General features: G+C 38.5%; 1 protein-coding gene across 8 annotated transcripts in view; it reads left to right on the forward strand.

Moving 5' to 3' along the window:
• Positions 1 to 15,416, forward strand: part of ESR1 (estrogen receptor 1) — a 408,809-nt gene that overhangs the window by 339,442 nt on the left and 53,951 nt on the right. The gene's annotated exons all lie outside the window — the stretch shown is intronic.

Consider the following 15,416-nt stretch of genomic DNA (forward strand, 5'->3'; position numbering starts at 1 on the left):
TAAGAAATAAAGCTTATTATAAGGTATTAATAGAGAACCCAGTAATCTCTCTCTTTGTGTGTGTGTGTGTGTGTGTGTGTGTATGTGTGTTTTACAAGAGGAGAGTTAAAGATAATAAGAACGCCTGTGAAAGTCATCAGGAAATGGAGAAAACTCATTTTCCATTCTAGCACCTAATCCTTTGGTGTGTTTTGGCACCAGAAAACACAAAATATGTCCTCTGTGTCAACTAGGAATGCGCCTCCTCATTGAGTCCTGTTTGAGCGCTCAACCTGGAAAAATAGAGACCAAAAACAGAAGCAAAAGCTTCAAGATATGTCATTCCTTGTGGGATCTCTTTGTTTTCGCAGGAGCAAAGTTTACTATCGCTGGAAGACAGATGTGATGTTAGAGGAAACAATGTGAATTGCCAGTTCAGTAAGACCATCCAGTTTGCAGAGCACTGTCTAATTCTGTTTTGCTGGCGCCATCCGTGCTAACAAATTCTGAGAAATATTTGTGGATTTCTCAGGGAGGCCAAAGCACTCTCTTTCAATTCCTATTCACTCTCAGGGAAAAAAAAAAAAAAAAAACAACCCTATTCATCCATTTAAAAAGCAGAGTTTAATCCGACAAGCAGAATATTCTACCAAGTGTCTGGCCAGAAGGTTGTTGATCTGGCTGTTTCCATCACTCCTGAATCAAGAGGCTCTGCCTGTAGGAAATAATACTGGACAACAGAAAGTTCTTTGACTTGTAGGCATGGAATAGGAATAAGTTCTCTTCCTTAAGAGAAAAACAGGTTGCTGCCCTGGGAGAGGATATTTTGCTTCTTCTACTAAATAGCTGACTGTTTTCAGACCATAAATTCATTTTAAATAGAAAAACAAGCCATTTCTAGAAGCAAGAACATGCTCGAGTTATTTATTGTCAATATTTCAGAAAACAAAGCATGCAAATGAAACAGTGCTCCCAGCAACTTTTTTTTTTTTTTTTTTTTTTGGCCTTTTAAAATTTTTTCCTGTGTAAAACTTGATGTAAATTCTTTGCAGATTTTTTTTTTTTAAACTTGGAAGAGTGAAAAAAGAAAGTTCTGGAATAAGCTGATAAATTCAGAATGTAACTTGTTTAAAGGTTTCTTGGGTATAAAGAGGAGGACCTCTCTTTATACTCCTGTTTTAAGATTTCTCTTCTCTGAAAAATGTGTCCTCTACTGAAGGGAGATGTTGTAGTAGCAGAGGTAGCAAGTGGGTGGGGATGGCGGAGTGGTCGACTTAGCAGCAAAGTGAGTCCTGGGTTAGGGTTTTGGTTACTCCAGTGGCTTTGCTGGATTCCCTCATAACTTTCCAGGTGTGCAGTGGTTTGCATGCCTGTTTGGCCCATTCAGATCTCAAGGACTTAGTTCATAAATTTTTTTTTTTTTGCTCTACCTTGTAGAATTGGATGAAGAAAGAAAGGAAGCCAACATTTATGTAACTTCTTTAATCTGTACAGTAGTGTGTCTGGTTATCTTTTATATTGTAGTTTGTTCATGATATGAGAATACAGGGAGCAAGGGTTTTTACCGGTTTATATTCTGGCTCTGTATCCATTGGTTCTTTCCAGTTATGAGTCCTTCATTTATTCAACAGCAGATGCCACCAGGTTGACTTGTAAAAGCCTTTGGCGTAGCATTCTGACAAACTCTGGAAATATGAAACTGTAAACTGCAGAGAGAAAAATGGAGGCCAAAAGAAGAGAGAAATTAGAAAGGAATCAAAATATCTATTGGACTAAATCTCAGTTGCATTATACACTTTAGGTGGGTCAATTATGTGATATGTGAGTTATATCAATAAAAATATTAAACAAACACACATATTGGAGTTTTAGAAAAAATCAATTTTTCCAACAGGACCTTCAGTCATGAGAGCACATGGTAGGGGTTCTACTGGAGAAAGGTGAAAAACAGAATATTCAAATCATGATTGCTCCTTAAAAACAAAAGCACTTGAACAGAACAGTGTTATAAGCCTGCTAAGCCACAAGTCTTTAACTCCTCAAGAGGAATAAACCTAAAAAGAGCAAAGATCTGTTTAATATAAAATCTCTACAGAGGAAAAGGCAAAATTCCAGCCAAAGAATTAATCCTGTGTAAGAGGCTTGCTTTGACTTCTCTTATGTGTTTACCTACCACATTGTTTTTGTATTTGCCATATGTTGTTAACAGTTAACCATTGCTGATTGATCTAAAATGTGATCAGCATAATGTTTTTGACAGTTTAGTTCTAAAATATCTTGATGTTATTTAAGTCACACATGCTTCTTAGAGGTAATCATGTAATCCCCCTATCATATCTGTTTTAATCTCAGCTGCCTTTCTATAGTTGGCATTGAAAAGATCCTCATTTGTTTGAATGAATGCAGTTAAAATCCAGTGACAAAAAGAGATAACACAGCTTCAACTCTGTTAGTTAGGAGTCAGTTTAAGTCAACTCAGTAGATACTTGTTGAGTTTGACCATGTCTCTAGGGTTCTGTCTGACACTGGAGGGTATGGAAAAAATGTGTAAGAGGCAGATCTGGCCTCAAGGAATTCACTCTCTGGTGGAGGAGTAATATTGGTGTACAAATGAATACAAGCAAAAGCAAGACGTTGTAAGCAAACCTCCACCACATCCCACATCATCCCTGTCTAGTTTATCCTCCTTCATCACTTTCTCTTTTCAACTGAGAGATAAGTGACATGACATTGCATTGTATAGCATATGCATACAACATATGATTTGATATATGTATATATTATAAAATGTTCACCATAATAAGTCTAGTTAACATTCCATCACCACAAATAGTTACAGTTTTTTTCCTATGATGAGAAATTTTACGTTCTACTCTCTTACCAACTTTCAACTATACAATAAAGTTTTATTAACGATAGTCACCATACTGTACATCGCTGTGCTTAGTCACTCAGTAGTGTCTGACTCTTTGCGACCCCATAGACTGTAGCCCACATGGCTCTTCTGTCCATGAGATTCTCCAGGTAAGAATACTGGAGTGGGTTGCCATGCCCTCCTCCAGGGATCTTTCCAACCGAGGGATGGAACCCAGGTCTCCCATATTACAGGCGGATTCTTTAACATCTGAACCATCAGGGAAGCTCAGGGATGGAATGCTGTACATTACCATCCCCAGAACTTATTTATCTTATAACTAAAAGTTTGTACCTTTTACTGTCTTCACTCAATTTGCCCACTCCCCACTTCTGGCAAATACTGATTTGTTCTCTGTATTGTTGAGCTTGGCGGATTTTTTTTTTTTTTTTAATAAGATTCCACTGTGATGTGTCTCTCACTGTCTGACTTATTTCATTTAGCATAATGCCCTCAAAGTCCATCCATGTTATCACAAATGGTGGAATTGGATTTCCTCCTTTTTGTGGCTAAATAATATTTCATTATATACACACACACACACACACACACACACACACACACACACACACTTTTTCTTTATCTATTCATCCATTGATGGACACGTAGTTACTTCTGTATTTTGGCTATTGTAAATAATGCTACAATGAACATGGAGGTGCAGATATCTTTTCAAAGTGGTGTTTTCATTTTCTTTGGATAAATGCCCAGAAGAGGAATTAGTTGATCATATGGTAGTTCCATTTTTAAATTTCTGAGGAAACTCCATCCTGTGTTCCATAGTGGCTGCACCAATTTACATTCTCACTAACAGTGCACAAGAGGGTTCTCTTTTCTCCACAGCCTCACCAACACTTGTTATTCCTTCTCTTTTGAATAATAGCCGTTCTGACAGGTGTGAGATGGTAGCTCCAGGTTCTGATTTGTATTTCCCTGTCGGTTCATGGTGTTTGAGCACCTTTTCATACACGTGTTGGGATATCTTCTTTGAGAAAATGTCTATTTAGATCTTCTTCCTATTTTTTAATCAGATTTGTTTTTTTGCTATTGAATCGTATGAGTTGTTTACACATTTTGGATATTAACTCCATATCAGATATGTGATATGCAAATATTTTCTGCTGTTTGGTAGGTTGCTTTTTCATTTCGTTAATGGTTTTCATTGCTGTATGAAAGCTTTTTAAGTTGGCCCAGTCTCTCTTGTTTAGTTTTGCTTTTGCTGCCTTTGCTCTGGTGTCAAATCCAAAAAAAAATATTGCCAAGACCAATATCAAGGAGCTTACCACCTATGTTTGTACTTTCAGGTCTTATGTTCAAGTCTTTAATCCATTTTGAATTAATTTTTGTGTATGGTATAAGGTAGTGGTCCAGTTTAATTCTTTAGCATGTGGTTGTTCAGTTTTCTTAACACCATTGATTAAAGAGTGTCCTTTTCCTATTGTGTGTTGTTGGCTCCTTTGTCAGATTAATTGCCTGCATACGTGTGGGTTTGCTTCTGCACTGTCTCTTCTGTTCCCTTCATCTATGTGTCTGTTTTTATGCCAATACCGTACTATCTTGGTTACTATGGGTTTATAGTATAGTTTTAAATCAGGAAACATGATGCCTCCAGCTTTGTTCTTTCTCAAGATTGTTTTGGCTGCTTGGGATTTTTTTGTGGTTCAATACAAATTTTTGGACTGTTTGTTCTCTTTCTGTGAAAAATGCCATTGGAACTTTTATAGGGATTTCATTGCATCTGTGGATTGCTTTAGGTATTATGGACATTTTAACAGTATTAATTCTTCCAATCCATGAGCATGGATACGTTTCAACTTATTTGTGTCATCTTCAGTTTTATTCATCAGTGTCATAATTTTCAGTCCTTCACTTCCTTGGCTAAATTTAGTCATAGATATTTTATTGTTTTTGTTGCAATTGTAAATGGAATTATTTTCTTAATATCTCTTTCTAAATAGTTTAAGTCAACATAGAAGCTCAACTGATATATTGAGTTTGAAGATTGCAACTTTACAGAGTTCATTTATTCTAACAGTTTTTTGGTCTTTAGGGTCTTCTAAATATAATATCAGGCTTCCCTAGTGGCTCAGATGATAAAGAATCTGCCTACAGTGTGGGAGACCCGGGTTCGACCCCTGGGTCAGGAAGATCCCCTGGAGAAGGGAATGGCTACCCACTCCAGTATTCTTCGGGATTATCATGTAATCTGAAAATAGTGTTATTCTTACTTCTTCCTTCCTGATTTGAATACTTTTTATTTCTTTTCCTTGTCTAATTGCTCTGGCAAGGACTTCCAATACTACCTTGTATAAAAGTGACGAAAGCATCCTTTTCTTATTACTGATCCTAGAGGAAAAGCTTCCACTTTTTCACCATTGGGTATGATTTTAGCTGTGGGCTTATTATGGGTGGCCTTTACTATGCTGAGATACTGCACCTACTTTGTTGAGAGGTTTAATCATAAATGAATATTGAATTTTATCAAAAGCTTTTCCTGCATTTATTGAGACGATCATGTAATTTGTGTCCTTCATTTTTTTATTATTTTATTTTTTAACTTTACAATATTGTATTGGTTTTGCCATATATCAACATGACTCCGCCACAGGTATACACGTGTTCCCCATCCTGAACCCTCCTCCCTCCTCCCTCCCCATACCATCCCTCTGGGTCGTCCCTGTGCACCAGCCCCAAGCATCCAGTATCTTGCTTTGTGAATGTTGAACCGTTCTTGCATCCCTGGAATAAATCTCACTTGATCATGGTATATGATTCTTTTAATATGTTATTGAACTTGGTTTGCTAACATTTTGCTGAGGACTTTTGCATCTCTGTTCATCAGAGATCTAGCCTTGTAATTTTCTTTTCTTGAGTGTCTTTGGTTTTGGTACCAGAATGAAACTGGTCTTATAAAGTGAATTTGGAATTATTCCCTCCTCTTATATTTTTTGAAAGAGTTTGTGAGAATTTGGTATCAATCTGTCTTTAAATGCTTGGTAGAATTCACCAGTGAAGCCATCTGGTCCCATCCCTCTGTTGGGATGTTTTTGATTACTGATTTATTCTCCTTAGTAGTAATTAATTTGCTCAGATTTACTATTTCTTCATGATTCAATGTTGGTACACTGTATACTTCTAGGAGTTTATCCATTTCTTCCAGATTGTCCTACTTGTTGGCATGTAATTGTCCACAGTAATCTCTTATGATTCTCCGTTTATCTGTTGTATCAGTTGTACCTCTATCACTGCCTAACAACTATGAATTCTAAGGGGAAAATCAAACCCTGATTTGCACTTACATTTATAAACTGATTCATTCTTGACATTTCCATGCCATCATAACTCTACTCATTTTACATTTATCTTGCCTAAAAATGCATCCTAATATAGATAGCTCTAAAAGATCATTCCATATATTTGTCCTTTGGGACTGGTAGGAGGGCAACATGTGGTTTTAGCAGAGATTTGTCAAGTTTCTGTGCTTGATAATCACAATTTACACATTTTTGAAATATTACTTATGACAAGGTATTCATACTGCTAGGATATTTTTCTATGATTACAGCTTTTAGTTTTATGACTGGCTAAGGATTTAGAATTTTACTTCAAAGCAAATGAAGTTAGTATGCCTATTTCCATTTCTTAAAGTTGTAATTGTTTTTATCATTAGTGTCATGGTTATATGCCCTTATGATCTATAATTGAGTTCCAGTCTCTTCTTTGGTATTATTGACTTCTCCCTATGGGCTCCTAATCCAAAGATTAAGGGTTGTATTTCTCTTGTGATTCTTCAAGAGACACTTCTAAATCATTTTATATTCTTATTCATTATTTTTACCTGTGTTTCTATTTTATCAAACACAAGAGAGATGAAAAGCTCACTGTCAGTATTTTCTTTGGTCTTTTGCCACGGTAGAGCATCAGTTGCTTAATCTGTTATATATTGTGGGCTTCCCTGGTGGTTCAGATGGTAAAAAAAAATCTGCCTGCAATGCAGGAGACCCTAGTTCGACCCCTGGGTCGGGAAGTTCCCCTGAAGGGAATGCCTACACCCACTCCAGTCTTCTCTCTTGGAGAAGCGCATGAACAGAGAAGCCTGATGGGGTCGCAAAGAGTCAGACATGACTGGCGACAAACACCGCAGCAATATTGACCACTCTCCACTGGGACAGATTCTAAGATCGATCATGACTTCATCATTGGAAAATATGATGCCACGGACATGTTACGATAATAAGGAAAGGTTACTCAAATCCCTGATAAGAAAGGGGCTTCTTCTGCATCTCCAGGTTTGATAGGACAAACTTAATACTGTGTGAAGTGGAGCCAGTGCCTGGTCCCTCTTAGCCTTTGAAGAGAGCAAAGCCTGAGGGAGAGCTTAATTTAGTGTGGGTGTGGTGGGAATTTTGGGGAATGAAGAAAGTTTCAACATATGTGGTCCTAGGAATTGAAAGGGTGGCTATGCTGTTGATATAAGACTGAAAAAGAATAGGTGTTGGAGAAATCTGATGAATTTTTCCTTATATATGTTGGACTTAAGATACAGGGAGGGTATACTGAAGGCTGTGTCCTTCAGAAAATTGGAGCTCAGAATAGAGATGGAGATTAAAAGCTGGAGATAAAAGATTTGAATCATCTCCTTAGTTGAAAGTGTGGAATGCATGAGACAAGTAGGCAAAATACTGGAGAAAGTAGTATCCAAAAGGTTGAGGAAAGACTTCTTAAAATGCTCAGCTTTAAGAGTTATAAGCGAAAAAGAATCCTAGCCTGGGGTTTGAAGCAGAGTTGTTTTAGAGGTAGGAGCCCAAAGTCTCTGATTCCAAGGGAAGGATAGCTTTCCAAAAAGGTTTTTAAATTTATTGCATTGAGTTGGACAAAGTAGTTTCTGATGATTTAGAAAATTTTTTTCTCTAGGTTGATGGTTACTTCCACCTTATAATTTATTTTGTATATTTATCTTTTTTTAGAACTTAGGTCAGCTAGTGGTTTCCCCATTTTGTCAATTCTTTTCCCCTTATTTTTTTTTTTTATTAGTTCTACTGGTTTTCTACTTTCTAATTCAGTTATATTTTTAGATTACTGAGACCTTCCTTTTGCTTCCAGTCAGTTAACCTTGTAATTCTTTCTCTAGCTCTTTGAGTTGATATTTAACTCATTTATTTTCATTTCATAATATAGGTAATTAATGCAAAGAATTTTCCCAGAGCTCTAGTTTTGCCTTAATTATGTATAGATTCTGATATACTTACTCACATTTTTCTTAAGTAACTTTTAAATAATTTCTTCTTAATTTTTTTGTGTGTGGAAATGCTGTTGTCAAGAAGTTGGGTGGCAGTCTGACTTACTTTCCTTTATTAGGGATTTGGACTTTTATCTGAATGCTTAGATAAAGTTTGTTTTTTCATAGACTTAAATTTCAGTAGTACTTATTAAGATATATTTATTAAGTTTTATTAAGATACAGCCTCTTAATGGTCTCTGTGTTGACCATTTTAAGTTACTTATCCCAGGTACATGGTATGTCTTTTTGAATACATTGATTGAAATCTTATTTTACTTCTCAACTCTTGATTTATAGTTTTGAGTAACTTTTGCTATATTGCTTTTTCAGGGGCTCATTTATACATACAATGGGGATCCTTTACTGTACTCTATAATTAAGACTTTATTCTAAATATTTTTATTCTTTTTTTTTACTCTTTATCTTTCCATCCTTTATTCCCCTCACTGTGCTGTCCATGGTGTCTATTTCCTGTTATACCCTCCTTAATTTAGTCTATCTTTCTGAATGTTTTTCTTTTATTTTAAAATTTATTTCCAAAATGTCTCAGTTCTTGTTTATTTTTTTTCTGTTGCCTGATTCTATCATTTCTGCATTTTCTGTTTCTGAAATGTGCAACTCTTCCAAAGCTTTGATTATTGTCTCCAGTAGTTTTAATTTATCCTTAAAGATTAGGCTATAGTTTTCATCTGCTTTGTGGATACCAGTACCTAAATGTGCTGAATTGTCAAAGCAGACCCCAATGAATCGTAGATCTCAATCACACCAAGTTTTTACTAACAACTAGCAAAGATACACGGAGAAGGCAATGGCACCCCGCTCTGGTACTCTTGCCTGGAAAATCCCATGGACAGAGGAGCCTGGTGGGCTGCAGTCCATGGGGTCGCTACGAGTCAGATACGACTGAGCGACTTCACTTTCCCTTTTCACTTTCATGTATCAGAGAAGGAAACGGCAACCCACTCCAGTGTTCTTGCCTGGAGAATCCCAGGGACGGGGGAGCCTGGTGGGCTGCCGTCTATGGGGTCGCACAGAGTCGGACATGACTGAAGTGACTTCGCAAGAGCAGCAGCAGCAAAGATGCATGTTAAAAATGGGCATTAAACAAACATATCATCATCCTTCATTAGAAGGACTCTGAACCATCAGATGGAGCTTTCAAAAGACCCTTTTTCTTTTCTAAAATGTGTTGTAAATTTTGGAGCAATAGATGATTGCTATATGCGTGGTAGAAGTTCACTCAGGAGAAGTCATTTAGATTTCAGGTTACTCGGTTTTTATATTTTTTTAGGCAGATAGAAAGCCTATGAGATTAACTTCTATTCTCTAGTAGCTGCCTCACATAAAATTGAAAATTCCAGATTTTTTGTTTAGCCATGAGAAATTTAGACAGACTTGATTTATCTGGTTTAAAACATCCCTAGATAAGAACTTCCCATGCTATCTTTCTGCTGTTCAATCCCATCAGAATGTTTACAAGAAGGTTTAGTTCAGTTCAGTCACTCAGTCCTGTCCAACTCTTTGTTACCCTATGGACTGCAGCACATCAGGCTTCCCTGTCCATCACTGACTCCCAGAGCTTGCTCAAACTCATGTCCATCGAGTCAGTGATGCCATCCAACAATCTCATCCTCTGTCATCCCCTTCTCCTCCTGCCTTCAATCTTTCCCAGCATCAGCATCTTTTCTAATGAGTCAGTTCTTCACACCTGGGGCCAAAGGATTGCAGCTTCAGCCTCAGCATCAGTCCTTCCAATGAATATTCAGGACTGATTTCCTTTAGGATTGACTGATTTGACCTCCTTGGAGTCCGAGGTACTTTCAAAAGTCTTCTCCAGCACCACAGTTTAGTTAATCAATATGAAAAACCCAAGTCAATTTGCATATACCAGCAATAAATATAAAATATAATTATATAGATATATAATTATATAAGCATTTAATATAATTATATATACTTTTTACAGTAATAATAGGATGTTTAATGTATTTTGGAATAAATTTCATTGAGAGATTTCAGGAGTTTTATAGACATAATTAGAAAATTCTGTTGAAATATACTGAAAACATAAAGCATTGAAACAATATACCATGTTTATGGCTAGGAAGATCCATTATTGAAAATATACCAGTTCTCCACAAATTATTATTATTATTATTAACTAAGTTATTAATTAAGTGAATTTATAATCAAAATTTCAAGTTACTTCTAAAATTTATATGGTAGAGGTCAAAGACCAAGTATAGCTAAATGTTTCTGAAGACTGAATTAAGGTGGGGAGATTGGGTTAAAAATTATAATAATTGAGTTACAAAGTCATAAAGCTATTATAATTAAGACAATGTGGTACTGGCATGAAAATAAGCACACTGACTAATGAAATAGAAAAGGGTGTTCAGAAACTGACATTTATGAAAAATTGACATCAGATAGAGCATTGAGATTGGGAGGGAAAGCAAGAAAGCATTAATTGTTCTGAGACAATTGGTCATTTACACAGGAAAAAAAAAAAGAAGGAAATCTGATTTGATTTCATAGCATGTGAACAAAAGAATTCCAGATGAATGAAGGATTTAATTGAGAGATAACATTTAAAGTTTTCTAGGAAAATGTAGGAAAATATCTATTTCAGATTTGAGAGTGAACTTGAGAACTCAAGAAGGACAGTCCTAAGTGTTCTGTCTAAGCAGGGCACAAAAACTACTATTGCTGGAAGAAATATTGCAATGTTGATCTCTCTAAAATGAGCAACTTTAAAAAGAAAATAAAAATAAGGTGGGTTGCTGGAGAAATGGGTATTTATTTTTTTAATATGTTTTACCAAACATATATGATCAAAATTCTGTTGTCTGAATCAAATATTAGGCTGAAAATGAAGTCAGGAAACAGAGAATAACCTAACAGCCCAGAATGAGCACCCCTTTACATCCATCACCAGCTCAGTCAGGAACCTGCGCCACTCTTCAGTTTTCTGAAATGTGAAATGGAAATCCTTGTGAAGGACCCTCACAGATGCATTTAGAAATGTATGTTCAGAAAATGGAATTGAAATGTTTTAGTAAGAGTCATGGGCTCAATCCTTGAAATAGATGATGGTTGAATTTCCTATAGTATGTAATTACAACACAATAAGACTCAAAAGCAGCTTCTATAAAGGGTGGGTGGAAGAGAAGCAGCCTACTTCTAGGGCTTCATTAGCTTCTGCCGACTGGAGCTCTCCAGGCTATGGGGAGGAACCCTGTTTACCTTGGTTCAGAATCAATTTTAACCATCACTGAGGCCCTGGGGGTCAGAGTGCAGCACGGAGTCCTTGGGAATACACCAGGCCAGGAAAGAAAAGATGAAAATGGTTTTTGAAAAGCCCCGAGACGGGCTGCAGTTTTGTGGACCAGTTATTCCCAGAACAATGTGTTGTAGTGCCAGTCACTGATGAAATGATACTTAGACCCCTACTTTAGTTTCTTCAAGAAGTTTCTGGTAAATTAGAGCAATGCCATTGGCCTGATTTAGGCTATTCTGTCTAAATATAATTTCTACATATTCTGCAGCCCTGGGAATATTTAATAAGGGGAGAGAGGCAGCAAAAAAGAAAGGATCATAAAAACAAATGAACAACAGAATAAGAAACAAAACCTTGCCCTTTATGGTAAGGATGCTGAGAAAGACGCACTTATCCGTAAAGGACATGTAGATAATTTTTCATTTCTCTCCTGAGAATGCTAGCACACATTGCTCTGGTTGGAGTAGAATAGGTTCATCTGGCCTTTGAGGTCACACTGATGATGTTGTGCCTTGCTGTTAATGAAACTTTGTGAATTATTCTTAATTTTTATTTCAGTTTCTAATAAGCATTCATGAGCTATAACCTTTCCATCTCCTAGATTGCATGCTTCAAAAAAAATCCTTAGAACCATGCTTCTAGAAAATAAGGTTATGTTTTAAGTAATAATTATAATTCTACAGTGTGTCATACTTGTGGTTTCTAATGTGCTAACCTCCACATTCTCTCATTATCCCTGAAATAGCTCTTTGAGGATATTAAGATAGGCATTATAATGTTCACCTTTCCTCTGGGAAAATGAGGTTTATAGCTGTTAGTGTATCTACTTACCGTTGTAAGGCTCTCTAGTGGCAGGAATCAAAACTCCTTACTCCAGCGTCAGTGTTTTTTGGTTGTTGTTCAGTCGCTCAGTCGTGTCTGATTCTTTGTGACCCCACGAACTGCAGCATGCCAGGCTTCCCTGTCCTTCGCCATTTCCCGGAGTTTGCTCAAACTTATGTCCATTGAGTTGATGATTCCATCCAACCATCTCATCTTCTGTCACCCCCTTCTCCTCTTGCCCTCAATCTTTCTTAGCATCAGGGTCTTTTCCAGTGAGTCAACTCTTCATATCAGGTGGCCAAAGTATTGGAGCTTCAGCTTCAGCATTAGGCTTTCCGATGTATTTTCAGGGTTGATTTCCTTTAGGATTGACTGGTTTGATCTCCTTGCTGTCCAAGGGATTCTCAAGAGTCTTCTGTAGCATCATATGGTGCCAGAATGTTTTTTCACTCTACCATTAATGATCTAGATTAATAAGATCAACATTTACCTGGGAATTAGAAATATAAGATACAACCCTGTCCTCTGATAGCGTATAATCTATTAGAGGTGTGGGGTGTAGTAGGACAGTTACATGAATATATATGGCTTAACATGAGTCAGTAACAAGTAGCTAAGTGCCAAATGAGGCTTCCCTGGTGGCTCAGCCGGTAAAGAATCTGCCTGCAATGCAGGCAACCCAGGGAGTCCCTTCTGGTATGTAAACTGGCCTATAGGTGGAAAGTGTGAGAAACCTCCCCGAAGCCTGAGTTAGGAGAATCCCCTGGATCCCCTGGAGAAGGGAACAGCTACCAACTCATAGAGGAGGTAAGTGCTGCCTATGGGTATACACTTAGTTCAGAATTCATCTTGAGAGAACCGCTAGTGGGGAGTGGTAGATGGAGAAGCAGAAGGGATAGTTGCTGTAGGAAGATGCATGGTTCACTCCCCAGGAACAGGAAGAAGATGGAAGTGCAGTGGAACCTTCGGTCCACGAATTTGGTGCCAAGCTCCCGCGTCTTAGTCCCAGAGCTGACATGATGTCCTTGACACTGAACAAACCTTTGGAACCTGTTGAAAAGAGAGTTGTAGGAATTCGTGAAGTTTCAGAGCAACAGAAGCTTCTCCAGGCTCATGTTCAGATACATTGGTTCGAGGGGAGTCACAGAAAGGGAGGTCCCTCTGGGAAGGGTTGGATGTGGGCAGGGGTGCAGCAGAGATAAAGGCATGTAAAAGTGAGCCTAACTGGAGAAGGGGATGGTCGGGGGTGGGGTGGGGTTGCTATTCAGTGTGCTGTTTGAGAGCCCAGGCTCTGGAGCTAGGTTGCAGGTTGACCACCCACCAACTGTGACTTTGGGTAGTCACTTAACTTCTCTGTGCCTCAGTTTCTTTCCATGGAGTTTTTGATTTTTTTTTTTTTTTAGATTTATTCATTTACTTGTTTGTTTATTTTGGCTGCACTGGGTCTTGGTTGCTGCACTCGGGCTTTCTCTGGTTGTGGTGAGTGGGGACTGCTCTCTAGTTGCCGTACACGGGTTCCTCATTGCAGTGGCTTCTCTTGTTGCAGAGCATGGGCTCTAGGCACGTGGGCTTTGGTAGTTGTGGCTCATGGGCTTAGTTGCTCTGCGGCATGTAGTGTCTTCCTGGAACGGGGATTGAACTGGTACCTCTGTGTTGCAAGGTAAACTCTTAACCGCTAGACCACTTAGGGAAGCCGTCCATGGAGTTTTATAAGGATTCAAGGTGGGAATGCCAAGTTTTTAGACCACGATTTTTTATCACATGGTGAGAATGTGATTGTTAGGACTCGTAGTTGAGGTAAGTTACAACGTGGTCCAACCTAGGAGACTTCATTGGCGCCAAGAGTAGCTGTATTTTAAGACGTTTCATCACCAGAAGTGAAGCTTAGTATTATAATTAAAGGGCTGAGTGAACCCTTTTACTTTCTCATAGAGGTTAGTAAGTGTACAAAAGGTTGATTCTGTGAAGTATGATTTTGGAGACTTATCTTGTTTGCATTTGGAACTGAAGTAACATTTAAGACCTAGGGCACTGCTTTTCAAATTGCCCTCTGTGGGTCTTTCCAAGGAGGTAACTAAGAATTTGCCTTGGAGGAAGGAAGAAGATGTGGTCTCCAGGGCACCCTAGAGTTCTTCCAAAGAAGATGCACTTTGTTCTGCCTTATAATTGAAGTTCCACATAGTATTTCATATAAGAAGTTTGAATACTATTGATTCACTCCAGCCTCCTTGTTTAAAGTGAAGTCGCTCAGTCACGTCCGACTCTTTGTGACCCCATGGACTGTGGCCTACCAGGGTCCTCTGTCATGGGATTTCCCAGGCCAGAATACTGGAGTGGGTTACCATTTGCCTAAGGTTATACAGCCAGCTACTGCCAGAGGGTGGCCAGAAACACAAGGCCACTCTTTCTGGTACCGTGCTTGTCATTAGTTATATAATGCTACCTACTGCGTAATCAAAAGAAAACTTCAAAAAGAAATCAGCACCTATATGTAAGAGCTACACAAAACAACTCCAGTCAAGAGGGCGTTAGTATTAGGACTTCCCTGGTAGTCCAGTGGTTAAGACTCTGCGCTTCTACTGCCAGGGGCATGGGTTCAATCACTGGTGGAGGAACTAAGATGCTATATGCCACGTGGCATGGCCAAAATGTTTTTTCAAAAACTAGCATTTAACTCCACGCATACATATCCCAGCACACTGGAAACAGCTCTCAGTGTCAATTTGTTGTTGTTGTTCAGTCACTCAGCTGCATCCGACTCTTTGTGACCCAAGAACTGTAGCCTGCCAGGCTCCTCTGTCCATGGGATTCCCCAGACAAGAATACAGGATTGAGTTGCCATTTCCTTCTCCATGGGATCTTCTCAAGCCAGGGATCAAACCTGCATCTCCTGCCTTGGCAGGCAGATTCTTTACTACTGAACCACATGAGTTCAGGGTCCATTCAGATCAGATCAGATCAGATCAGTTGCTCAGTCGTGTCCTACTCTTTGTGAGCCCATGAATCGCAGCACGCCAGGCCTCCCTGTCCATCACCAACTCCCAGAGTTCACTGAGACTCACGTCCATCGAGTCAGCAATGCCATCCAGCCGTCTCATCCTCTGTCGTCCCCTTCTCCTCCTGCCCCCAATCCCTCCCAG

Source organism: Bos mutus, chromosome 9 (assembly GCF_027580195.1).
Source record: "Bos mutus isolate GX-2022 chromosome 9, NWIPB_WYAK_1.1, whole genome shotgun sequence".
Classification (NCBI taxonomy): Eukaryota; Metazoa; Chordata; class Mammalia; order Artiodactyla; family Bovidae; genus Bos; species Bos mutus.